This window comes from Lissotriton helveticus, chromosome 2_1 (assembly GCF_964261635.1).
Source record: "Lissotriton helveticus chromosome 2_1, aLisHel1.1, whole genome shotgun sequence".
NCBI lineage: Eukaryota > Metazoa > Chordata > Amphibia > Caudata > Salamandridae > Lissotriton > Lissotriton helveticus.
In genome coordinates this window covers 682,333,362-682,360,822 of record NC_136059.1, presented here as the reverse complement: position 1 = coordinate 682,360,822, position 27,461 = coordinate 682,333,362, and positions in this window count along the sequence as shown.

The following is a 27,461-nucleotide window of genomic DNA, read 5'->3' as shown; positions in this document are numbered from 1 at the left end:
GGTGTCCGGAGATGTGGTCGCGGCGGGGGATGTCCAGGATGAGACGTGCTGAGGCGTTCTGGATCCGCTGGAGTCTCTTCTGGAGTTTGGCGGTGGTTCCGGCGTAGAGGGAGTTGCCGTAGTCCAGACGGCTGGTGACGAGGGCCTGGGTGACCGTCTTCCTGGTCTCGGTGGGGATCCACCGGAAGATCTTACGTAGCATGCGCAGGATGTTGAAGCACGACGAGGAGACGGCGTTGACTTGTCTGTTCATGGAGAGGGAGGAGTCCAGGATGAAGCCCAGGTTGCGTGCGTGGTCCGTTGGCTTGGGGGTGGTGCCCAGGGCGGGGGGCCACCAGGAGTCGTCCCAGGCGGAGGGTGAGGATCCCAGGATGAGGACTTCCGTCTTGTCCGAGTTCAGTTTTAGGCGGCTGTTCTTCATCCATTCGGCTACCTCTTTCATTCCTACGTGTAGGTTGGCTCTGGCGGTGGCGGGGTCGTTGGTGAGGGAGAGGGTCAGCTGGGTGTCGTCGGCGTATGAGATGATGTTGAGGTTGTTCCGGCGTGCGATGGCTGCGAGGGGGCTCATGTAGACGTTGAAGAGGGTTGGGCTGAGCGAGGAGCCTTGAGGAACGCCGCTGATGACTTCAGTGGCTTCTGATCTGAACGGGGGAGGTGGACTCTCTGTGCCCTTCCGGCGAGGAAGGAGATGATCCACTCTAGTGCCTTCTCCTGGATTCCGACGTTGCTGAGGCGCTGCACTAGGGTACGGTGGCAGACAGTGTCGAAGGCCGCGGAGAGGTCAAGAAGGATGAGGGCCGCTGTTTCTCCGTTGTCGAGTAGGGCTCGGATGTCATCGGTTGCTGCGATCAGGGCGGTCTCGGTGCTGTGGTTGGCCCGGAAGCCAGACTGCGAGATGTCGAGGGATCCGCTCATCTCGAGGAAGGCGGCCAGCTGTTTGTTGATGGTCTTTTCGATGACTTTTGCAGGAAACGGGAGCAGCGAGATGGGGCGGTAGTTCTTGAGGTCGGTGGGGTCGGCTGATGGTTTCTTTAGTAGAGCGCTGAGTTCGGCGTGCTTCCAGCTCTCCGGGAAGGTAGCGGTGTCGAAGGAGGTGTTGACGATGTCCCGCAGGTGGGGTGCGATGACAGCGTCGGCCTTGTTGAAGACGTGGTGGGGGCAGGGGTCCTTTGGGGATCCGGGAATCTACTTATTTTAGTTTTGTAAACTCCTCATTCATTGTAACCTTGATTTTATTGTTATGTGCTATATGCAAGGTTTTAATTAATCAAGCATAATAAATGTACTTACTTACTTCACAAGCAGCGTGATAATACAACCAAGAAATCCATCCCAAGTACTAATTCAGTGGTTTGGATCTTGTGAAAAACACAAAATCAAAGGGCCAATTTATTGAGATAACTGAGCGAATAATGATCAAAATGGTCTATTTGTATTGCTTGATAGAGGGACACTTTGCATTGGGAGCTGCCAAGAAAACACAAGGTCCAGTCTGTCATGAACAATTTAATGAGAATGGTGAGACATCTTTAATATTACAATACGATACAAACAGTGTCAGCGGACTAAATAAAGACAATCTCAACATTATTGGATTACGGAGCCACTTGGCAATGCGTTTGACATATCGATGCAGCACAACTACAAATTCTAGTACAAAATAAGCAAGAGATTCAAAATGTTCAAGATGTACTGTCCACTGGACTAATCACCAGGTACATGATTGAGCCTGGTGGTCAGGAAACTATCCATCTAGTGCTAGTTGAGAGATCCAAATTGGGCACACAGCCAGATGTAATGAAAACAATAGAGAATCAAGGGCTAGATGTACATACAACTGGTTAAAAAATATTGGTCACAATTTGTGACTGCTATTTTTGCAACCAATTTGGTAATTTCCAAAGCGACTTGTACTAATATGTTTTTCTTGCAAATTACTGATATATAAATATGAGGTAGGTCGCAGTTTGTGACTCACTAGGATTCGCTGCCATCACAGGGATGGTGGCCTTCTGCGGTCTGCAGACCACCATGTCTGTGATTGCTTTGAAAATTAAGCAATCATTTTTTTTAATGCAGCCCATTTCCGCAATGGAAAACAGGATGAGTTTAAAAATAAAAAATGCCATTTCATTTTGTTTTTAAGAGTAGGGAGTGGTCCGTGGGGCCATTGCCTCACTTATTTTTTTTATAATATTCTCAAGTGAAAGTGGTTCCAAGGGTACCCCTTCCCATTTGTGAAAGAATTACCATCAGTTTTGAGTTGGTAGTAAAATATGAATGGTTTGTGACAACTTATGACTCGCAACCATTAGTACATAAAGATTACGGTTGGTATTTTTTGAAAGGGTGCCCTAAACATGCCCCTTTGAAATAAGAATCATATTAGGTCGCAAACCCAAATTGCAATTCTGTACTGTGACTGGAAAAAGACTTTGTATATCTAGCCCTAAGTTCAGACTTTAGAGTGTCAGCTGACTAATTACAGACAATATCAACATTATTGGATTAAGGAGACAATGGCAATTAATTGTGTATATTCTATGCAGGATATTAAAGATTATAGCCCAAAAGAATCATATGCAGAATATTTAAGGGTATAGCCCAAAAGAACTAGCTAGAGGTTAGAGAATAGTCAAGTTGTGTATGACTCTTAAATGTTCACCAGATAAAGGTTAGATTTCACTCTAGAATTACCTGAAATTTATTTTGAAATTCTGCAATTTGATCCTCATCATTCTGAAAATACATGGGTACTTGATTCATAGCCTGAATATGCAAAGATATGTGAGATTGGTCTAATACTTTAGAAAGAAAATAATGCAGAAATTAGGAAAGCTATGCCATCATATGCTAATAACTCAGTGAGTTCCTGGAAAGGGGAGGGGGAAGTTTATCGGAATACATGATAGTATCTCACTAACCCGTATACTCCACATCCAGTTACTCTATAACCCTTAATGGTGGAGCTCTGACAGGATGAACTTGAACCTAAGAACAAAACATCAGTGGGTTGTTTAAAAAACAAGCCGTTGAGGATTTGTTCCTAGGTACAGGTACATCTAGACGGAGATCCAGCATTAAGGGTTATAGGATACCAAGGATTATTGTATAAATTAGGAAAACCATGGACCTTGACAATGGCAAGTGGGCCACATAGAAGTACCTACTAACTTTGATTTGTTATTGATAAACAACCTAGCGGCACTCTCTCTTCCCATGCCCAGATTTATTCTACCTTGTAGTAGAATGTACTGACTTGCTAATCTGAGAAGTGATATCTAAGAAGTTATGTTAAAACAAATCAAACCAACAATTAACTTGTCACTAAAAATGATACCTTTTTCTTTGTGCGTAGGTCCAGTGGTCAATTGTGTATCTACATCAATTATCAAGCATAAAACAGGATAACAATCATTATTCTTTGTGCTCTATTTTGGTTTATTGTAGCAGGTACAATGAATAACAATGTTTTCTAAACTGGTTTTAAAGGGACTCCGTGAATATGAAGTAATTCTATTTAGGCTTTAAACCATCCAGAACAATGTATGTATATTTTGGATTAAATGTTCTTGGAATATATGGATGTTTTTGTCATTCTGTACAATAGACAACAGTTTGATGTTCGCTCAGAATTTAGCAAAATTTTAATTTCACTGCAATGCTAATTCCATGCAGTACAATTATTGGAAGTTGAAAAGAATCCCAATGATTTGTAAGGAGGCACTGACTACAGTCAGTGAAATAAACGTATATTTTGGGGCTTCACCAATAATCACTTGTAATGAAGTCACTATTTCTCTTCAGCAGTAACTCACGTTACTGGACTCCTGAGGAATAGTGTACATTATCTTTGGCATAGACTCATAGGAAGGGCTTTCCTGAGGAGCAGTTTAAATTTAATTTGAATAGAACGTACCCATACTATTCCTTAAGAGTCACTATAATTTATCATGTTTTCATTTCACTCACATTGTGAAATATACAATGCCTTCTCAAAACTATTTTATTTGGTTTACAATGGATTGCACTTATATCATGACCTTGTACCCTGGTTTTGCAAATCTAAAAGCAGTGCTACATTTCATTATTAGGGAACTAAAGTAGAGAAGACTATACAACACTGAACAGAAATCAAATCAAAGGAATGTGCCTTAAAGAGACCTTGAACGAATATCCAACAGGGTTTGCTTTACTGGTGTGACTGTCTGCAACTTCATTACTCCATAAGACACCTGCAAAATAAAGAGTTGGTGTGCACTTCCCACCGGACACTTTTAGTTCCTAAACCTGATGCAATCAGTCAAGGGCTGTGTGAAAGTTTGTGAGGCCAATGAGAAAGTATATTGCTGCAAGCACCAGGGTTATCTACAAAACACCCAATCTAGATGCGTAGTTTGAAAGGATTTCAGTATTGTAACACTTCAGCAATACCTCAAAACTGGCCAAACATATCAATTACTACCTTGCTGGTTCCTTAACTGAAGTGATCCTTCTTGATCCATAGGGGGTGTCAGCCAGCAGACTTGCTCCGCTCTCCCCCGCCGCCGCTCCAGCACCGCGGCCGCCGAGAGGGGGGAGCGTCGAGACTACATTACCCAGCGTCCCCTGCTCTCACACGGGGACACCGGCAGCAGCGTAACACTCCCGCGCCCGGAGGCGCATAAGAGCGAGCCTCTCCTGCGGGCGAGCGGGGGTGTCAGCCAGCTTGGGGATATTGTTGTTGAACTCCTACCTGCTCTTCACCAGCTACCCAGCAGACTTGCTCCGCTCTCCCCCGCCGCCGCTCCAGCACCGCGGCCGCCGAGAGGGGGGAGCGTCGAGACTACATTACCCAGCGTCCCCTGCTCTCACACGGGGACACCGGCAGCAGCGTAACACTCCCGCGCCCGGAGGCGCATAAGAGCGAGCCTCTCCTGCGGGCGAGCGGGGGTGTCAGCCAGCTTGGGGATATTGTTGTTGAACTCCTACCTGCTCTTCACCAGCTACCCAGCAGACTTGCTCCGCTCTCCCCCGCCGCCGCTCCAGCACCGCGGCCGCCGAGAGGGGGGAGCGTCGAGACTACATTACCCAGCGTCCCCTGCTCTCACACGGGGACACCGGCAGCAGCGTAACACTCCCGCGCCCGGAGGCGCATAAGAGCGAGCCTCTACTCCCGCCTCGCGGGACGCGCGCGGACGGCGCCGGGCGGAGCCCGGGCAGAGGGCGGGCCGTCTGTGGCCGTCCGGGGACGACGAGGGACGGGACGGTCACCCCCCTAACGCCCAACCTACAATATGGGTAAGCGGAAACTTCAAACATCTATCACTGCTGGCGCGGGCAAATCAAAAGTCCCACGGAATGGCGCAGCGTCTGCCAGCATCATGTCCTACTTAACTACTGCTGTAGGGAAGTTGAACCAGGAGATTGCAGCTACCGAACGTGAACTGGGGTTGGACACACCTCTGCTAGATCACCAGGTGCCCCTTTTGTCTGGGTCCCAATTTATACCTCTGGAGCCCTTGGTCCAGATCATTACTGCTAAAGACCGGGCATTATTACCCATTTGTACTGCTGTAATCCCTGATGATCCTAACTTGTTGGGCGCTGTTGTAGACCATAGCTGTCCTCAAGACCCTGAACCCTCAGCCGTTAAGCGTACCAAGAGGGGCTCAAAGAGAACTAAATGGAACTCTAAGCAGCACGTTGTAACATCCCGTTATATGGCTAGGAGACTTGGAAAAAGCATAAGAGCCATGGTGGAAAAAATGTTTACTGATAAAATTGAGAGTACCCTTGTGCAAATTGCTAACGATATTGTGGAGACTTTAAAAGACTGTGTTTCGGAAATTGTGGGGAAATGTGAAAGGTTAAATATGCAGTTATGTCCTAAAGCACCTGCTTGCCCAAACCCCCCCCCCATGGCTATACCAGCTCCCAATGACCAACATGAAACTCCAATGGAGGGGATAGGGAGTGTTACCCCAATAGTTTCAATTCTCCCTCCACCTCTCCCTATGCCATCATACTCAAACCGCGCCTCTAATCTGGCTGGGGCGACTGCTCAACCGATGAGGTCTCAAGTTGGGGATAAGATGATTAATGTCGCTGGAAATACCTTAGTTCGCCTAGAGGAACAGTCACAGGTGGGAAGAAGAACACGGGGGAAACCACGTACTCACTTACCACCAGAGGCGACCCCCTTTGTTGCGGTCTTGGTAAACATCCCACATTTGAACCCAGGGGAGGAGGAGCCCCAGTGTTCCTTGATAGCAAATGTAAAAGCATGGTGTGATGAAAACTGCACAGGGGCAAGGGATATATCTACCCATATCACTATGGGAAGGCGGGTTGATTGGTTGGGGTATACAGCAAAAATCCTTCCAGGCGATTGTATTATTGTCAATTTTGATAGCCCCCATGAGGCCGCTCGCCTTTTTTGGGATGCAACGGATGTTAAGGAGGGTAGGATCCGAGCTGTACCACTTGGTTATTTTTACCCCCCGCCATCTACCCCCAAACTACCCCTAGGCAAGGATAAGCAGCATGGTACTTGTAGAGGGAGCTCTAGTCTGTCATCATGGGCTTTGCAAAAACCTAACTTTAAGCCCAGTTATACTGATCCCATCAGAGCTATTAATCGGGCTACCTTAACTCTAACAAATAGATTTACTGCCTTGTCTCATCTAGATGAGAACGATTGACTGTCTGGTCGTGTTGCTGACACGGACCAGACCCAATCTATTACCACTACTGAAAGGGAAGGTGGGGAGACCGTTAAGATTGCAAGCTGGAATATTGCTGGTCTCCGCGCCAAAAGAGATGACGCTATATGGTTGGAACAACTAAGGGGCTATGAGGTGGTGGCCCTTCAGGAGACCTGGGATAGAGATTGTAACTTCTGGCTGGATGGCTATACTTCTTATTTTAAAGCTGCTCAAAGTTCCAGCGCAGGTAGAAATCGAGGTGGGCTCATGTTCCTCATCTCCGTTAAACATAGGGGAGTAGCGCAGATTGTAAGCACCACATCCCATAATCTCTTAGCCTGTGAAATAACTTTACCCAATAATGTTAAGATACTTTATGTGAACTTCTATAATGCGCCTCATGGTACTCACTGTAATGAAAATATCAACGTTTTAGCAAAATTTTTAACTACATATAAGGATAGTCAAACCACTTTTTTTCATTTAATTTTGCTTGGGGATTTTAACACACACTTGTGTCAGCAAAATTGTCAGTATAGGGTGTATTCAGATATGGATTGTCTCCCTCAATCTCATTTTGAACACTCTATAAAGGGGGTCGCGCTAGAAGAACTACTGTCTGATATTGATTTGTCTGAGCCAGAGTTTATCAACCCTAATGAACGGGTAGCTACTTTTAGCGCAAGAGATTCGAACTCTATTATTGATTTTATATTTGTGTCCCCAGGTCTGTTACAAAATGTTATTTTTTATAATGCTGTACAAAGTACTTTTAGCGACCATAACCTAGTAGCTATGGAATTAAGTAATAAAAATTTAGCGATATTATCCACATCTCCAAAGACTAACCCACCTTTGGATTTAATTGTGCAAGACCAGGGGAGGCGGGTCAAGTGGGGTAAAATTATCCCAGAGGATTTTTTTTGTGAACTTACCGAGAAGGTGGGTGATGAAATCAATACCTGTCTGGACCCACTTAAGTTCGGAGGTGACATTATCAGCTCATTTGATATTATTTGTAAACAAGTAAGCGCGATTTTAACAGTTAAGACGAAACATAAGGAGCAAAAGCTGCATGGGTGGTTTGATGCAAACTGTTCAAAGGCCCACAGAGACTTATTGACAGCATTAAAAAGGTCACCCCGGGATACCGAAGTAGTGGCTAGATTAAGGAAAAATTATAAGTCTGTTGTAGAAATACGTAAGAAAGAGATTAAGAATAATGCTTGGGTCTCACTTTATGATCGGGCTACCCTGAAGGATAGCTCCAAATTCTGGGAAATCATAAATACACCCTTGTTCAGCGAGAAGGAAAACTCCCCGTTGGAACTAAATATATCGGAAAAAGACTGGTTGCTCCATTTTGAAAAAATATATGGGAGTAATCTTCAGATAGACCCATTTACGCCAACACTAAGTGAACAACCAGGGTTACCTTTGCGGTTCACCGTTAAGGAAGTTCTAAAGGCTATTGAAGATACTACTGCTCATAAGGCGCCGGGCCCAGATGGGGTCCCGGCAGACATGTATAAATCTAATCCTTCCATATGGTCTATTGCCCTTGCAAATATTTTTAATACGGCCAGCATTGACATAAAAAGATTGCCTACGACCTGGTCACGGTCTATAATAGTCCCTATTTTCAAAAAGGGCCAGAGGGGGGACGCAAGATGTTATAGACCGATATCACTGCTGGATTCGTCTTTTAAAATATTGGGGAAGGTGATCCTAAATAAGATTGCAACGTGGGAAACCAATAACGACATCTTGTGTGACGCACAGTATGGTTTCAGATCTGGTAGAGGTACTGAGGATCAGTGTCTCAACTTGCAATTAATAGTCAGCAAATACACTGTGGCTGCAGGGGGGTCAATTTATCTAGCGTTTATGGACCTGTCCACAGCTTTTGACCTAGTTAATAGGTCAAAGCTGTGGACCATGCTCCTGGATATGGGCCTAGACCGGGCATTGGTGTATTTCATGGCCGATCTGCATAGGGATCTGAAAGCGGCTATACGCATGTCACAAGATGGGAAGTGTACGGCTGATTTTAAATCCGGGAGGGGAGTACGACAGGGGTGTATTTTGGCCCCAATGTTATTTTCTTTATATATCAATGCGTTAAGTGCAAGTTTGGCGGCAGCATCTGCAGATGTCCCATGTATGGGGGGCACCAAATTACCAGTATTATTATATGCGGACGATACTGTGCTGCTGTCCAGGACTCCCATAGGCTTGCAACGCCTCTTAAATTCCTTCGGGAATTTTATGCAAAACCTGGAACTTGTAATTAATGTGGAGAAATCGCACGTGATGTTCGTGGGGAAAGGGAGGAATAATACCAAGACGCTCTTGTGCAATGGCTCAGTAATATCAAAAGTAAGAATTTTCACATACCTGGGTGTGGTGTTTGATGACCTGGGCAGCTGGGTCCCCCAAGTGGCAAATAAAAGAGTAGCAGTGAAAAAGTCATCGGCCGCAATACTTGGCTTTGCAAAAAGATTGGGTGGGAAACCGCCTGAGGCCATTCTGGCGATTTATAGAGCCAAAACTATGGCCATAGCCAGGTATGGGGCAGCAATCTGGGGTTATAAAGATCTAACCTTGATTCAGAGAGAGGAAAACAAATTTTTGCGATCTCTCCTGGGCCTTCCCCAATCCACTTCATCTTTTGCGGTCCATGCAGAGCTGGGTATGGGCTATATTGCGGACATGTTAAACATGGCACCGCTTTTATTATGGATCAGAACTTGGCTTAACCCCAAACTTACACTGAATCATAAAATTATTAAGGATTGTTTGGGGCGGGATAGAGTGGCTGATATCAAATGGTTGGCATACATCAAAACATCTACTGCACTCATGGGTCGCCCGGAATTGTATTCAAACCCGGAAAATTTGAGTAAAGATGACATTAACTGGGTGAAACAGAACTTCATTAGGGCCCGAGAAATGGATCGAGAGTCGATTGAGATCTCTAAACCAACAGTAAGATCACATTTTTTGTTGATTAATTCAATGTCAATGGAACCCTATTTGTCTGTTGTCACACGTCCTTATCATCGTTGGTTGTTAACCAAATTTAGATTCAATCAGGCACATTTTCTGTTGGGAAATTATGAAAATTGGTGTATGCCATGGGAAAATGCCCCATGTGAATGTGATAATTTTTCCGATCAGGATTTGACACATTTTATTTTTTTCTGTCCCTTCTTCTCTGAAGGTAGGGCAAAGTACATCAAGCCTCTCCTGAGGGAAATGGGGTTTCTACAGTTGAAGCCAGCATTGTTGTTCTTACAATTAATGGAAAATCATCGGGTGATGTTCGGTGTAGCCAATTTTTTGATTGCATCTATCCGTGCTAGACGGAAGAGATCCCACACGAGTTTAGATGGAGCTATTGTAAATGTTTGCCCTATACCCGGTAGTATGAATTAATTTCTCAGCTTTGCCCCTATTAACATATACTTTTGGAAAAAAAAGGAACATGAATTATTTCCTGCTAACAGTGTTATTCTTGTGTGCCAGGTCATTTTATATGTATTGTTAATGAATTTTAAAATGTACGGTATTTTTAAAGCTTTGTATGATGTTTTTATGTATTTTTATAGTATACTTTTATGATTTTTATTTAATCGAATAAAGTGAGTTTTGACTTGACTTGATCCATAGAAAAGCACACCAACTTGACATCATGTAGCTGATGTATTGGCCCCAAACATTGCCCTGCTGCATGAGATTCCCTCAAATGTAACCTCAGATGTAGATGTTCAATTTACTTAGCCCCACTGGAAATGCTCATGCAAAACTTAGGAGATACAGTGATCATATTCACTATCTCTCATACATCAAATAGCCAGGAACTGTTACTCAGTTGTTAGGGCTGTGCTTGAAGTTTTTTGTAGTAGATGGAAAATCCCCTTGGGTAGATATTTTGTGTGAAGCAGAACTTTAGGAGCAATACGCTATTTGCTTACACTCCAAATACCCTCTTTTACTGTGCCTATGGAGTCCATTTCCCATCATCCATCTACATAGGAAGAGACATCACTGGATTTCCCATCATTCATCTGCACAGGAAGTGACATCAAAGTATTTCCCATCATCCATCTGCAGAGGAAGAGACATTACTGGTTTCCCGCTAGAACTGTCTTTAAAAGAAGAAGCCATGCAAGATTTTTAATTTCCCATCATCCATCTGTATATGAACTGAAATCACTGGATTTCCCATCATCCAACTGCATAGAAAGTGACATCATGGGACTCCTGCCAAAACTGTACTCCCTTAATGATGGCAGCAGCAGATGATGGTAAATGAGTTCACTATCTTGTCTTCTTCTTTTAAAGACACTTTTGGCTATGAAGTATGAAAGGATCACATGACATGAAAAATACCTTGGGACAAATTGCATAAAATATATGTAGCAACTTATTACAGTAACGAGAAGAACACATCATGATTACATGTGGAAGTAGCAATCTTCTGATAATGATGACATAATATTGCATGATGGGAAATAATGGATCATGGCAGATAGGGTCTGTTTTTTTTTTTGGCTTGTCTGATTTTTGTCTCTCCACTGACCTGGAGAGATGGGAGATGCAGGTATTCATCAATACATTCAGGAAATTAATAATAACATCATACTGAAAAATTTAAAGCTGAGAGTTAATAATCCTAAGTATCTTGCTTTTTTACTCGTACTGCCCTTCAGTGATGATAATGAGCTAAGCAGAGCATCATCCTTAGATAGATATCACTGTGCTCAATTATAAGTAGCCTGTTGTGTCCACCTGGTATTTAGCATAGACAAGAATGCATACTTTATTATACTTACTAGGCATAATTACATAAGTACATGGAAACAGAAGGACGAGAGAAGGAGAAAATGAAGATGACAAATATTAACATATAAGCAGTTAAAAAAAATGAAAAAGGCAACATTTATTCATGCTCAAAAAGATTCCAAAATAGATGCATATATACATATGCAGAAATAAAATAATACGTGGCATAGACACAATTTAAACCAAAGTTATTCAATCATGAGTGTAACTCTAAAAGAAATGCCCCATTACTTTCAAGAAATCTCGTTATCAAGTTTGCAAGATAAAAGATACAGTAAACTAAGGTGTGGAAGGAGAACAAAACAACAAGTAATAAGAGCAAAAAGAAACATGAAATACAATGATATCATCTGATAAAGCATTAGTAATGGTAACCTTTCTTTACATGTATTTTCCACAGAGTAGCTGAATGTTTTACATTTCATTTAGCGTTGTTTACGATCAAAATCGATCTGTATAAATATATAGGCAAATTGCAAGAAGATTTTATTTCAATCATTGCTGTACTACTATTGTACAAGAATTACAAGGTGTACACTCTATCACAACAGTCAATCAGAATGATGTCTGCTGAGGGGCAACACTTGAGAACAATCCATCCAAGGTGGGCTTATGCTCAGGGCCGGACTGAGAACAGAAACCTGCCCTTTCAAACTGCTCAGCCAGCAACCCCTGGAGGGACGGAGGTGCAGCCGAGCTTTTTTGCGAGGGCCGGTTTCGGCTGATTTTGTTGCAGGGGGCGATATTGGCGACCCCCAGTAACAAAAATGGCTCCCCAGGGTGCAAAGCCAGCCCCCATCCTGGCGGCCCACTGGGGAAATGCTTGGTGCCCGCTATGGCCAGCACGGCATTGCTTATACTGAATCAGACAAGGCAACCTTTCAGGTATGCTTCAGCTTCCAACATATCAGACTAGGCAAACAACCACACAAGCTTATAAGTACTGGTTTGCATTAGATTGGACATGGTCAACTTCGGATTGTACATGGCCAACTTTTCCCCACAGATTCCCAAGTACAGTTCATTTAGGGATATGTATTCAACCTAAAATACATTAACTCACATCGATAATTTCTGAGCGCTATCGACGTATAACAGCAACAATTCACCACAGGCCACATAAAAAACATGTTTTACAAGAATGTGTAAAAGCTTCAGTTATCACCAATTTCGGAGAAGCAACCAAGCATACAAAGTCTGCCACTATATCAGATAAGGCATCCAGTCATGGAAGCATTGGATTTTCCCAAAGCAGATATGGACTGCAGTGTAACAGAGTCATCCCAATGCAGCAACATGCTGCATGAATGCCAACCAGTACAATACTCTAGGTTTCACTTAGGTGTGTAAATATCTTCGGCTTAAAATGTTTATGACTAAGTAATGTTAGTGTGAGTACATCCGACACATACAGGAGGAAGTAGTCGCCTTCCTAGAGCAGGGACTTCTGCAAAAGGTAAATTTGTTTCAGAGAAGGGAAAGGTAGGAAGCGCCTCCAAAAACGGAGATGTTTAGATGAAGGGGTTTCTTAATAGGAAAGTATATGGGTTTTTTAGTCAAATTAAATATATTATTTAGTGGACATGCACAGATGAATTACATTTATGTATGTAGAAGTATATACAGTTGCGACATTTCTGAGTACATACATGCTTACGAATGTGAGCACCTCTGAGTAGCTGTTATAATTGTACCTTCACAGATATTCCAAGAAAGTCAGAAATTTACTCCAAAGGTAAGAAAACTTTAGGAGCGCTCAAGTCTGACTTTCCTTGTGAATGGAACTCCATGTTGCGATATATATCAGATGTATCAACGCCCTCCTCAAGAAGCCCAAAGCGGACCCCAAGGACCTCAAGAACTTCCAGCCCATCTCCCTGCTCCCGTTCACGGCAAAGGTCATCGAGAAAATCGTCAACATGCAATTGGCCCGCCACCTGGAAGACAACAACATCTTAGACCCATCCCAGTCCGGATTCAGACACAACCACAGCACCGAGACAGCCCTCATCGTCGCCACAGAGGACATCAGGCACCAACTAGACAACGGCAAAACATCAGCCCTCATCCTCCTGGACCTGTCAGACGCCTTCGACACGGTATGCCATCGCACTCTAAAGACATGCCTCCTAGAAGCCGGAATCCAAGAGAAGGCCCTTGACTGGACCACGTCCTTCCTCTCAGGCAGAACCCAGAGAGTCCGCCTCCCACCCTTTCGATCCAAAGCCACCGACATCATCTGCGGCGTCCCCCAGGGCTCATCCCTCAGCCCGACGCTGTTCAAAGTCTACACGCCCCCATCGCACAAGTGGCCCACCATTACGACCTCAACATCATCTCCTACGCCGACGACACCCAGCTCATCCTCTCCATCACCAAGGACTCACTCACCGCCAAAACCAACCTCCACGAGGGAATGAAGGCCGTCGCCGACTGGATGAGGAGCAGCCGTCTGAAGATGAACTCAGACAAGACAGAGGTCCTCATCCTCGGACCCACCCCCTCAGCCTGGGAGGACTCCTGGTGGCCGACCACAATGGCAACAGCACCAACACCCACCGACCATGCACGCAACATAGGATTCATCCTCGACTCCTCCCTCTCCATGTCTAAACAGGTCAACGCCATCTCCTCCTCCTGCTACAACACCCTCCGAATGCTCCGCAGGATCTACAAGTGATCCCAACCGAAACAAAAAGAACTGTGACACATGTCCTCGTCAGCAGCAGACTGGACTACGGCAACTCACTTTACGCAGTAATCCCAGCCAAACACCTACGATTACTACAACGCATCCAAAACGCCTCCGCCAGATTGATCGTCAACGTCCCCCGCCGCAGCCACATCACCCCCCACCTGAGAAACCTACACTGGCTCCCCGTCGACAAGAGGATCACCTTCAAGCTCCTCAATCACGCACACAAAGCACTCCACAACGCCGGACCAGCCTACCTGAACAGCAGACTCAGCTTCCACACCCCCACCCGCCAGATCCGCTCCGTCAGCCTCGCCCTCGCCGCTGCCCCCCGCATTCAAAGTAAGACCTCCGGCGGCAGATCCTTCTCCTACCTCACCGCCAAGACCTGGAACACCCTCCCTACCCACATACGGCAGACCCAAGACCTACTCGCCTTCAGAAAACTCCTCAAGACCTGGCTCTTCGAACAATAGCAGCACCCCCCCCTCCCCTCAGCGCCTTGAGACCCTCACGGGTAAGTAGCGCGCTTTACAAGTACTCTGATTGAATGTATTTATGGAGATTGTCTTCCTTCTATCTCCAATGCTAAATATGATCATGTTAACACCTTTTAGTATAACTATGTCGAGGCTGGACTACTGTAATAGTCTGTACTTCAATATTCAGGAAGGTTTAATGCAGAAGTTGCAACTCTTGCAGAATGCAGATGCTAGATTGGTGTGGGGCATCCCTAAATATGCTCCAATAGCGAAAGAGATTCGAAGACTGCACTGGCTGCCAGTTAGGAAGCGTACCATGTTCAAGGCAATGTGTCTGGTCCACAAGGCACTTTACGGAGCATGTTCGGCCTATTTAAAAGAACGACTGTACTGGTACATGCCAAATAGATTACTACGTTCATCTGATGCTAAACTGGTTTGTGTGCCATTTGTTAAAAAGGCCACTTGGGGTGGAAAAAGCTTTGTGGCAAATGCAGCCAAAGCATGGAACAAGCTTCCCCTAAAGCTTAGAGGTATACATAGCCTTATGGACTTTCGAAAAGCTTTAAAAACCTGGCTTTTTACTGACTAGTTTACTAATTAGTATGTCTTCGGTTTGACCATCAGGCAAGATTTCACTTAGCGCCAGGACACCTACGGGTAACAGTAGCGCTCAACAAATGCTATAAATAAATAAATATAAAGTATTCAAAAAAATCAAAAGAGGAAATTAAGCTTTGTAATACATTGATTACTAGGGCTAGTCAGTAAATGTTTACAGTAATTTATCTGTGAACCTGTGTAATGTTTTACAGGACATTTGCATATTTATTCAGTAATCTTTGTACATTCCTTTTATTTGCGTAACTGTTATAATGTGTTTGTGTAATGGTAAATTTATATGTAATTAGCTGACTGGGTTTGATGTGCTTCTGCGGGATCGAAGAAAAGAGAAGTACAAGAAAATCCATTGATTAAGCAATTTAGTTACTAATTGTTTAAGGCATACCGAAGCACTTCTGCCAGCACTATTTTAAGGAATTACATCAGACAGGAACATTGAACGCTAATGAAACAAACAGAAGGTTATCTTTTGTGGTTAACACCCACACATCCTGAAGTAATGTGACTAGCCTATGGATTCTTTATGTTTTTCACACTTAATGGAACCACAAACGTAATACAAAAATAATAACATGTTCAATATTTCATTACATAAAATTCATATTTCATTCTTATATTTTGCTATTTAACTCTATTAAGACTATTCGTCTATTTTAAAACAAGATTCAGTTAAAGATAGAGTTAAAAATGCAGATGAAGTAAAAATATATTACTCCTAATCCCAAGTGCATCACCATAGTAGTAAACAAAGACAGTTTATTTTTTATCGGATTTTCATAATTAATACATGAAAATATATTTTCTACATGTTAATTTGTCAGATTTTAGCTATTTGGTCCCAAGAGTTTGAGGGAAGCACTTCTTTTTTTCTGGCGTGGCTCTTAAAGTTACATATGAACCACCCGAGAGACGCTAATTTGCACCAAAGAGTTAATTAACCCCATGTTCATATTATATATTATTCTGTTTTTCTTGATTAACACTACTACAACGTTGTATTTATGTGTTGGAAGGGTTATTTTTATGCATTTCTTATTGCTGCGATGTGACAGAATGTTTACCGAATCGCATTTCACGATGTCACCATTTTATAAATCGTAAATAGGTAATCACAATTTCCATTTACCGATTTAGTATTCGAATGTTCAAAGCATTAGCAATTTGTGAATAGTCGCAAAATCAGCTTTCTAATCTCGCGCAAATTACCACCAAGTCGATGCAGGTAATATACAAACTATTAAAAAAGGGCCCAGAATGCTTCATCTCTGTTCACAATGGCTTGTGGTGAGGCAGAGGCACGTTTTAGCTGCAGTACAGAGGAGGAGGAACAGGAACAGGAAAGTAAGGATTTATGAGGTTCAGGGTTACGTTCTTTGATGAACCAGAGGAGGACATTTAAATAAGCAAGCAGTTTATTAGTGGTGTTATGTAGCTTTAATGGATGAAATGCACTATTTTTTACAAAGAGACACACTAGACCCAAGGCCATTCCCTCACAAATTCATGTGCTGTGCTCTTTGCATCTTTCTGCATCAGGGAGGTACCAAACCATTGTGGCTGTGGCAGGAGTGCAATATCTCTGTTTTTATTTTTTTTATTTTTTTGAAGTCATGTTGCTAAAAATTAACAGTTACATTGTGTTTCCTTATATACAAGATGGCCTACTAGACACCAAGGTTGAATTGTTCAGACCATCACAATACCATCAGTTAATTGGCTGCATTGATGGAACACTCATTGCAGTTTGTCCACCATCCAGATCTGAATTTATTTTACAAAAATAGGAAACTTTCCACTCATTAAATATACAGGTTGTGTGTAATAGTGAGTGTGCAATTACTGTCATTATAGTATGTTATCCATGCAGTACCCATGATTCCTATATGTTCTGCCACTGTGGTCTGTATACCCGTCTGACTACACAACAGCTTTGAATTTTGAATATGCAATACAATATAATACTAAGAATGTACATATACCTTTTTTATTTTCATTAATGTGCTGGGATTCTTATGATGTTGAATGCCATTTTAGGTGTCAGTGCATATGCTCCTCACCCATGGATTATGACACCCTTCCTACATCCTCATTCAGCCAGGCAGCACAGATAAAATATAGCACACTGACAGACCAGGTGAATAATAGAGAGGGTATTTAGCCTCTTTAAAGGATGTTTTCAAAGTCTACATAAGCGCGAAGGAGCACTGCAGTACATACTAAACATATCTTAAAAATCCTGACATATTGTGCTATCTTGCATAATATAGCAACACAAAGAGACCTTCCTTTAGAGAAGTTAGAAGTCAATAGAGATGATGATGATGACATATCTCCCATGTGCAGAACATCAAGATTAGTATGCCAGCAGAGCTTTTGAGTAAATGAATGTTAGTACACAAATAACTGACAACTACTTTTTAACCCCTTCGCTGCGGCGGCTATTCCGCCACAGCGCTAAGGGAGAGGTGGGGCTGCGCGGCGGTCCCGTGCTCGTGACGGAACCTCTCTGTCACGGCCCGCGGGTGAGCTGTGCTTGTGACGGAACGGTTCCGTCACGGACCCGCCCGCCCATTAGAACCTCAGCGCTGGCGCGAAATTCGCGCCGCGCAGGCGCGGCGAGCGGGCCATGACGAAACCGTTCCGTCACCAGCACAGCCCACCCGAGGCTCGTGACGGAACGGTTCCGTCACCAGCATGGGAGGGGTTAAGTAGTTTTTTATTATTTACATTTGCTACTTGCACAAAGTATCAGTCCTAAATTGTAAATAAGATTTACTTTTGTTTTTCCACAAGCCACTAAAGAGCAAAATTATGTTTTTCTTTCAATTAATGCTGTTCAATTCACGGTTTAATTGCAAATATATCTGGTATACATTATTTTTAATTTCAAGTGCATAGTAAAATAAACAAGCCGGCTATACAACCAAACTGTTAGCCTTACTGTCTTACTCCTTTTATTTCTTTCATTTCGGTAACTCTATTACTAGATGTTGGTGGATTAGTTGCATGTGTATCTTGGGTTTGTCTAGTACTGCGTCTTATAGTACTCCGCTCTTGCACAGATACATTACTAAAGCTTCATGCCTCTTCACTCTCTCGTAGTACACCACCCTTAGCACTTCGTGTATGTCAATTTTCCATTTCATCTAGCACATTGCTTATTATTTTTAGGCCTTTAGCAACATCTCCCCAAAAATGTTCTTCATGTAAATTCAGGACCTTCGAGCTAGAAAAATCATAGCTTTATCAAGGCAATCTACTGATCTACCAAAGCCTTGCAGTCTATCAGTTAAATGTTTATGCAGACTTTGCTCATCACACTTTTCAGAATTCATTAATCCACAGAGTGAGGATACTGCCTCTGTTAATGCACTGATTTCTGTACAGATAGCCTCATGTGAAGCACAACTGTCATTGAAACCAGATGTTCTGGTTTTCCTCAATGGTGCTTAATTTTGTTGAAGAAGAAGGCATTTCCCTTACTTGCTTGTATTGTACTTGCAGCATAGATTTCTCAATATTTTGAAAAGCTCAAGCAGGTTGTAATTCTGTTTCTAAATGTAGAGACATTGGGATCCTCGGCCTTATATAAACTCAACTATTTTGCATAATGCGCCTTGGTGAAGGCTTAATATTTCTAATTATCACTATAGTTGGACATATTGGAAATGCAAAATATCTAAGGGATCTTCTCCAAATTCGGAAGGTTCATCAGTTTGTAAATTGCTGCTGAGATGTTGGACATCAAATATTTTGCCCATCTCTACATCATCAATAGCTTCCCCAATGTAATCTTCATTTTTTCAAACTCTCTTGTCCTGCAGTGTTTCCATAAATTTTTACCAATTTACAACAAAATAATATATTTTGGCTTACCCTCTATATAGTAAAACTGCATGACCCATAATGCATTGTGTGTAACCAAGAATACACAGATTGACTTATTTTGATAGTAATATATGGTTAGAAATGTGGTAAAGTATTACACTATAAAACACAGACAAAATGTATGTTTTTTCAAAAAGATTGTTTTAATGTTACATTATAGAATTTGTATTTTGCATTTTGTTGATATTGTTAATGAGACGTTTCAGCAAAAAAATAGATATAGATTTATGTTGCACCTATACATCTAACTAAAGAGATAACCATGTATAAATCTTAACACCAGAAACACACTACATAGAAGAGGGTCCAAGGGCTAGTTTAAAGACTCACTACTAGATACACGCCCCTACTGAAGACCTAAAACACACCAAAGATATCTAGGAGTCAAAAGAGAAAGCTCTAAACACAGAAAACCTTTTTGACGCGACAAAAACCAAGTATCGTGGACCAAATTACTCGGTTATACCACGTGATGCAGTCTCCCCAGTCAAGCGCAGAGGAACGCCAGGAGACACCGACGGATAGAGCGGTGCTCCTCACTACCTGAGCTGCAGCCAGGTGAGGTGAGGCGTGATCCCCACACGAATTGGATTGTGGCGGAGTCCATTGAACCTGAACAACAGGTGATATGTTCCTTTTTATTTTTCACTTAAACCCACAGCAGTAGCAACACCAAGGTCCTGACGAATGCATTGGTACTGTCCATCTATGCAGAAACATGTTGACCACTATTTGCTGAAACGGATATTCTGTTAAATCCGTCTGTTCACTATTGTTTTTAAGCTTGAGGAGCTGAGAGAATTTATTAAAACTTTTCATTTCTACTCAGTCTCACCCAATTTTATTCCATCACTAATCACTTTATTTGCACTGCTATTTTCAGTTGTCACATTATATTGACACCACCCACCAGACAACACGATAGGGCTTTCCTACACTGTTGTGACTGTGATCACACTAACTCCTGGGTAAGGAGAACCCATATGATGTGAAAATGGTGGAACAGGTCGACAACTGATGGGAAAATTTTCACCTACCCTTGGTTGTGTGTCTCCCAGTAGAGCAATCACGTGCACTATAATTTACTGCATCATGTGGTGTTACCGAGTAATTTGGTCCACGATACTTGGTTTTTGCCGCGTCAAAAAGTTTTCTGTGTTTAGAGCTTTCTCTTTTGACTCCTAGATATCTTTGTTGTGTTTTAAATCTTAACACCCACACAATTAAGTATTTACCAACAGGTAACTTTCGAACCTGTTTGAAGGAGGAAGATTTGAAGTATTGATGTCTGTAACTCCTGACACTACTTCTGGTGCAAAGGGGCTTTCAATCATTTTCTCCATCTGATTTGATAGAGGTGACAAAGGAAGAACCATCTCCAGTACGCTGAGCATCAGACATTCTTTGTGCAAGTTTCCTTTTGTGGAAGACCGTAAATCATCTCATCAATGATACACCTTTGACACCAACAGCGCTTATCCCTTCTTGAATTGTCTCTAAGGTTTTCTTTTTGGTAGACTCCGGTACAGTCAAAGATGTTTTCCCAAAATGTTTGTGATTATTGGAGACACATTCTTCAACCAAAATCTCCAAATAAACATCAGAAAACATCTTCTTTCTTTTGTGCTCACCATCTTCCTTGCCTTTATCATGAATGGACATTGTAACAATTCTCCAATAGTCTCCTGGTCCACAGTGATGGGTGTGTTCAAAGTGATAACCAAGCAAAGTGAGTCAGGCAACTCACTTCCTAGTTATGAGCTCATCAAATGCAGTCTGTTCAAGATTCAGAATTTGTGATTCTCTATTTGCAACTAATTCTGATTTGCTGATATAAAATCACTCTTTGGGATTGCGTATTCAAAGAAAATGCTAATAGAAAAAAAATGAACTTTTTGAACATATGATCTATAGATTCAGTATTTGTAATTCATTATTTGTTGCAAATAAAGAAACATTAAACTACATGTAGGAACAAAAGGCCTTTAGTGTTGTAAACTGCATTGACCCTGGGAAAATGATAATTTTGTCTCAAGATACAATCTATGATTCCAAAACTAATCCAAAAGGATGCCATTGCTAGTAGGAGCAGTGCAGCAAGTAGAATGACAGGGGCAGAGATGAGTTGGGAATGGGCAGGTGGTGATGAAACCTACTATTAAGCAATTCTGTCTGGAATCGTTTCTAGAGAAAAACAATATCTACACAACAGTCCTCCACAGGCAACATATCACAGTGCTATCCTTCTGTACATCATTTTATCCCTGGCACTCTTGTTTCTGATGATCAGAACCATAGTGACATAACCTGTCAAAAAAAGCCTGGAATATTTAGAGTGTAATATTTCTTATGACCTCCTCCTATTTAAAGTAAATTACAAAAAAATTGGAGAAATATGGATGGAGAGTAGGTGTCCCAAGATTCTAGTAGGACACCTCTGTGGTACCTCCCATTTTAATATATGTAGCAGCGTTTTTCTTTATATGCCCTTATATTTCTGAAGTATTTACACAAACAGTGGCAATTCACCATGGCAAAGGTATTTCACTAACTAAATGTCAGTATTGTAAATATATGTTTAATATTTCCAATTGTGTGTTTGCATTCTGATTCCACAATGACCACCTTATTATCAACACAAGTGTGTACACAATGGGTATGATGTAATTTCTTATAGCTCACCTTTCAAATATGTAGCTACATACTGTAGTACTACTGTTGGAATGAAACCTTGTAGTTGTAGGCATTTGTCTGCAACTTTTATATTTCGGTTACGTTTGCTTGTATGTGTGATGTAACTTCTGTGGATTCTGATTACAAATAATTTTCTGTAGCCTCTAAGAAATACTGTATGAGACATAAGTGCATTTTGTGTGAATCAGCATTCATCACTTTTAGATAAGTATTAGGATTTGCATTGTCAACTTTGGGACATTTCTTGATTTCTCCCTTCACAATTCCATTTTTGTGATACCATCCACCAACCTCCCATTTTATGTCTGATTCCTCAAAAATTCTAATTTTAATTATTGTGTAGCTATTGTTTAGTTGTTTAATATTATGGACACAAGTATCCAAGTGAGTGACTATAAATCAGAAAAATATGCTGAGGACAAACCTACTCGCCCTATGCCTCGTATAATATTATATGCAACATTTTTGTTCATATTTGTGAACACTCACATATGACATTTTCACTTCTATTTTCAGTACAGTCACACTGCTTTCAGTGTGTCTAAATATGTGTTTTAGTCATAATATGTTGTTAGCCCAGCTCTTCTTTCACTAAAATTAGAAGTTGAGGCAGTGGACCACTGTTCTTTCCATAGCACAAGGAAAGCGGTAGAGTAGACTATAGCAAAGAGAAACATTTTTCCTCTATTGCTCTTCATTGCTAGTATTTCTCTATTTTAGGACCCACTGTTGATGAGGAGTCCGGGAGAGTTACAGAAGGAGTCATGGACTTTTTCTTCTGTTGCTTCTGTGACGAGCCTCCCTCATTTCTCCGATCCATGATTTTGCTTACAGTGTAGGAAGTAATTTATGGTTCCCTTTTTTGTTTCAACATAGTGGATAGGAACCTCACTAACTATTTCAATAATTAGATGATTATCGCCCCTGGGTCACTGTTTGTTATACTTTTTTTAAATTTCTCTCTGTCCTGTGTTTGTAAATAAGTCACACAAAGCACATTGACAACATGTTCAGTTTCATAAATCAGACTATATCAAGGGAAGAACACTAACATCAGATGAGGTAAATACTTAATATACACGAAACATAGTTGATGAAGTTATCTTTGCTAAGCTGTTGTCACATATGGTTACAGTTTGAAGCATTTTCCTCATATCTGAATATTACTATTTTCTATTATTATTTGTCTCTTTATGCCCAAAATATGTGCACTAAATTTTTTATACAAATACGCAAACCCCAATAATTGGACCTCCATTAAGTCCTGAATGGAGCTGCACCACCACCCCGGTCATATCCCTTATACTACCTCACCATTTTCCCTACACCATCACGATTAGAGTTACCTCTTAATTACGTTGCTGGCTGTTAGGTGCAGACATCAGCATAGCGGTGCAAGCACAAGTATGTTGACTCGTGCCCCAGAAGTTCCTCTTAAAGAATAATTATCCTCACAAAAAAGGAGGGAGATTTTGCACCAGAGTGGGTGGTTCTCTGCATGAGGAGGGTATAATTTAAGTTGACCTGGCAGGCTTGTGTGACACCATGCAGGCTCTAAATGGACATATAAATAGATTATTTGTTGTTTGTCCTGATATAATTTAATAACCATGCCATTAATAAACCGACATTTTGACAGCAAAATCTAAAACATTGATACATTCCAACCATTTTCAGACATAAATGATGCGATGTGTAATATAAGCTGTAGGCCTGGGCGGTGAACTTCACTCCATTCGCGGAGTTTGCAGAGTTTTCTGCACTTTGCACTACATGGGGTTCACGGAGTGCTGAAAACTCTGCTTAATGATTTACAGCAGAGTTTTTTCCCCTCTCGCGATCGCGAACGGTAAGTTCGCGATCGCGAATGGTAAATTTACGAGTGCAAGCTGCCGCTCTGCACTCCACCACTCGCTGAACTTCGCTGCTTTGCTGAGTTTTTTGGTAACTTCGCAGAGTTTCGCATAGCAAAACTCTGCAAACTATGCCCAGGCCAGATAAGCTGATTCCAAAAGTCGTTCTTGGCATAGACTTTATCTAAAAGTGCTAAGTTATCCATTAATAAAGTATATGTGATTTACTTATGCGGTTTAAATATGGAACACATACACAAAGACACACACACACAATCACTCACACACAAACCTCCACACAAATGTCATACTACCCAGCATTCCCACATATCTCTCAATAAAAATGGTACCCCACATGCGAGGGTGGACCCAGCATGCACAAAAGGGAAAGCCCCAGAATGCAATATGGACAGATCACATTCTTCCACTTAAAACCAATGCTATTTTTTGCAGTTTGTATAGCTGTAGATTTAGAATCTGGGATCGGACCTCACCCAGGGAATCCTAGCAAACCCAGTTATTTCTGAAAACTCTATACCTGAAGAATCAAGAGATCCATGCAAATCACATCCCCTGGTATCCCTTGCGTGTCTAGTTTTCAGAAATGTCTGGGGTTTTTAGGTTGACCTGTGTGCCTACTGCATTTGGATCAAAATTCTGAAGTCACCCAAATTGCATAAAAAATGGCCAGCATTGACTGCAAAAATGTAATCTGTCCATGTTGCATTTTGGGCCCTTTCCTGTTGTGGGAGCTTCATCCAGCCACACAAGTGGAGTACCATTTTGATCTGGAGACTTGTAGGAATATTGGGTAATAGGAAATTTGTCGATCCTCATAGAGAACAAAACTTTCCTTAAGAGAAATGTGAGAAAAATATGTATATTTAGCCAAAGTTTGAGGTTTGCAAATGCTTCTTAGTAACAAAAGCTCATGATACCACATAAGTACACCATCCTAGTGTCTAGTTTTCAGAAATGTCTGGGTATCGGTATGATAGGTTTCCCTGGGTAGCGGCTAAACTAGGACCCAAAATCCATGGCTACCCACACTGTAAAAATAGTGTTTTCTCTATCCATTGCGAAAAATAAAAAGATCACCCGCCCAGGTTCTCTCTGGAGGCGAGTGTCTTAATGATTAGACCCAAATCTTGCCAAGGCTATATGTGTGCTAATTCCAGTATGTATGTAGCTAGTGGCTCCCAGGTTTTGATGAGCTACTAAGACGATCAAAATTATTAAAGCATTCTGCAGTTGCTAGCCATTCGGCACAGGTTGGAGGTAGTTTTGAAACCCACTTGATACAGATTTCCCTGCATGCTATAATTATCAAAGTAGAAGTTGCTCTTGGATTTTCCTAGCTCTCTCCGCAAGGTCGATATCTTCTAAAACCCCAAAGACAATAAGTGATAAGCTTACCTCAATTCTTTTTTTCAATAAGATGGTCAGTATCTTACCCACTTCTTGCCAAAAGGGTTAAATTTCCGAACATTGCCAGAACATTTGGATATCATCTGCTTTGTCGTTGTCACACTTTGGGCAAGGCTTGATCCCTTCTCCTATTATAGACAACTTCAGAGGAGACCAATAGACCCTATAGGAGGTAAACAGATGGTTCTTTCTTAATGGGGCATACCAGACAAAGGACCATAGAGTAGCCATTGATACTTGCCACAAGGACGGTATATCGGCTGTAGGGAGATCGCTCTTCCATCCTTCTTCTGGTAGAGTGTTGGAGCCATCTTCTGCCTGTATCAGCATACAGTACCAGGTTGAGATCTCTTTTGTTTGTACATTGGCATCACAGATTTTTTTTTACCCAGTCCATGGCCTGACCTGCACCTGTTTGATCATGGGCCCAACTTGTTAGTTGTAAATATTTAAACCTTGAGAGCGTATTATTTGTTTCCTGAGCAAGGAGATCCCAAGAGATAATGTTCTTGTCCCCTAACAGTTGGCCCCACTTTTCTATCCCGGCCTGAATAAGAGGTAATGATAGTGAGTCCAATAGGCATGCTGGAGGTCCTGGGGAATTCCAGATTGGAGCCACATGACAATAGTAGGCTATTCCAAGAAGTCTTCTGACCTGTGTCCATTCTCTGCATGCTGTAATCAAAACCCTAAGATGCACCTTTTAAAAATATTTGGGGTGCCCACATTTGAAAAGAAACCCAGTTCTTTGATCTGCCAAGCCCCATGTTAGGGCTCCGTAGCCGGACCTCCTCAGGTGATAGTTATCCGATAATAAAACTTTGAAGTGTTTTAATTGGAAGGCCCCGCAGTATATCTGGAGGTCTGGCATGTTCAGTCCACCATCAATTTTCTTTTTCCGCATTTCTTCCAAGAAATTCCAATAGCTTTATTGTTCCAAATAAAACTACTCATCTCGCTCTGTGCCTTTATCATCCATTTGGTCTCGAAATGGAGGGGAAGCGCCTTAAACAGAAAAGTATATTTTGGGAGAAGATTAATTTTTATTAGGTTGGATCTACCTATAATCGAAAGAGGAAGGTGGTACCAGAGTTTTAAGAGTTGGCGGTTTCATCAGTGATTTTTGCCTAGTTGATCTGTGTCATAATGTCTATATCTTCAGTAATTAGTATACCTAAGTACCTCATTTCAATGTTCTCTAGCTTTTTCAGTGTTGTATCTAATGGGGTGTTCCATGCCATTATCTCAGTTTTGGCTTCATTTATTAAATATCCAGACACTTTCCCAAAGTCTGTTAATGTATCCATAATGGTGGGATAAGTGCCAACGAGATCTTGTGTGAATATCATGAGGTCGTCAGCGTACAGAGCCTCTTTCTTGACCCAATCTTGATATTGGAAAAGTGTGATTTGCTGTTCCCTTCTAATTCTTCTGGCCAATGGTTCAATGTATAGATTGGACATTAGTGGTGAAAGGGGGCAACCCTGCCTGGTGCCTCTACCTATCTCCATTGCAGATGTTAATTTGCCATTGACCAGAATTCTTGCTTTGGGAGAACTATATATATTTTGAATGGTGTGCAAGAGCTTAAGACCTTCATATAAGAAGGGCCAGCTTACCTGTCAAATGCCTTGGCGGCATCAACCATCATTATGGCTAATAGGTGTTGTTGGGCAGAGGCTAAATCAATAGTGTAAACCAAGTCGTGCACCAGCTCGTGTAAGTGTCTCCCTGTCATGAACCCTTTTTGAGAAGTATTAATTTGTTTACCCATGGCTCCCCCCAATCTTTTGGCCAGGATATTTGTGAAGAGCTTGTAGTCATTGTTGAGTAATGAAATTGATCTATATGATTTGCATGCTTTGGGGTTTTTATTTGGTTTTAGAATTAAGGTGATTATGGCATCATTCCACGTGGCAGGAGTAGTGTTATTATCTACATAAATGTGATTAAACAGCAAGGTTAACTCTGGAGCTATTTCCTCTACTAAAACTTTATAGATCTCTGATGGGATGCCATCAGGGCCTGGGGCCTTTCCCCTTTTTGAGTTCTTGATGGCTTTAGGGACTTTGTCCGGGGTTATTTCATTATTAAGGTATTGTTCTCCGCCTCTTGGAAGTTTGGGGACAGAGTCTAGGCCTAGCCAGCTCTCGATCTGGGATTTTGTTGCAGGACAGCCTTCCCTATACAAGTTTTCAAAGAAATCGGTGAAAGCTTTCCCAATGTCTTGATCATTTTGAGAGATTTCCCCAGTTTCTTCAGC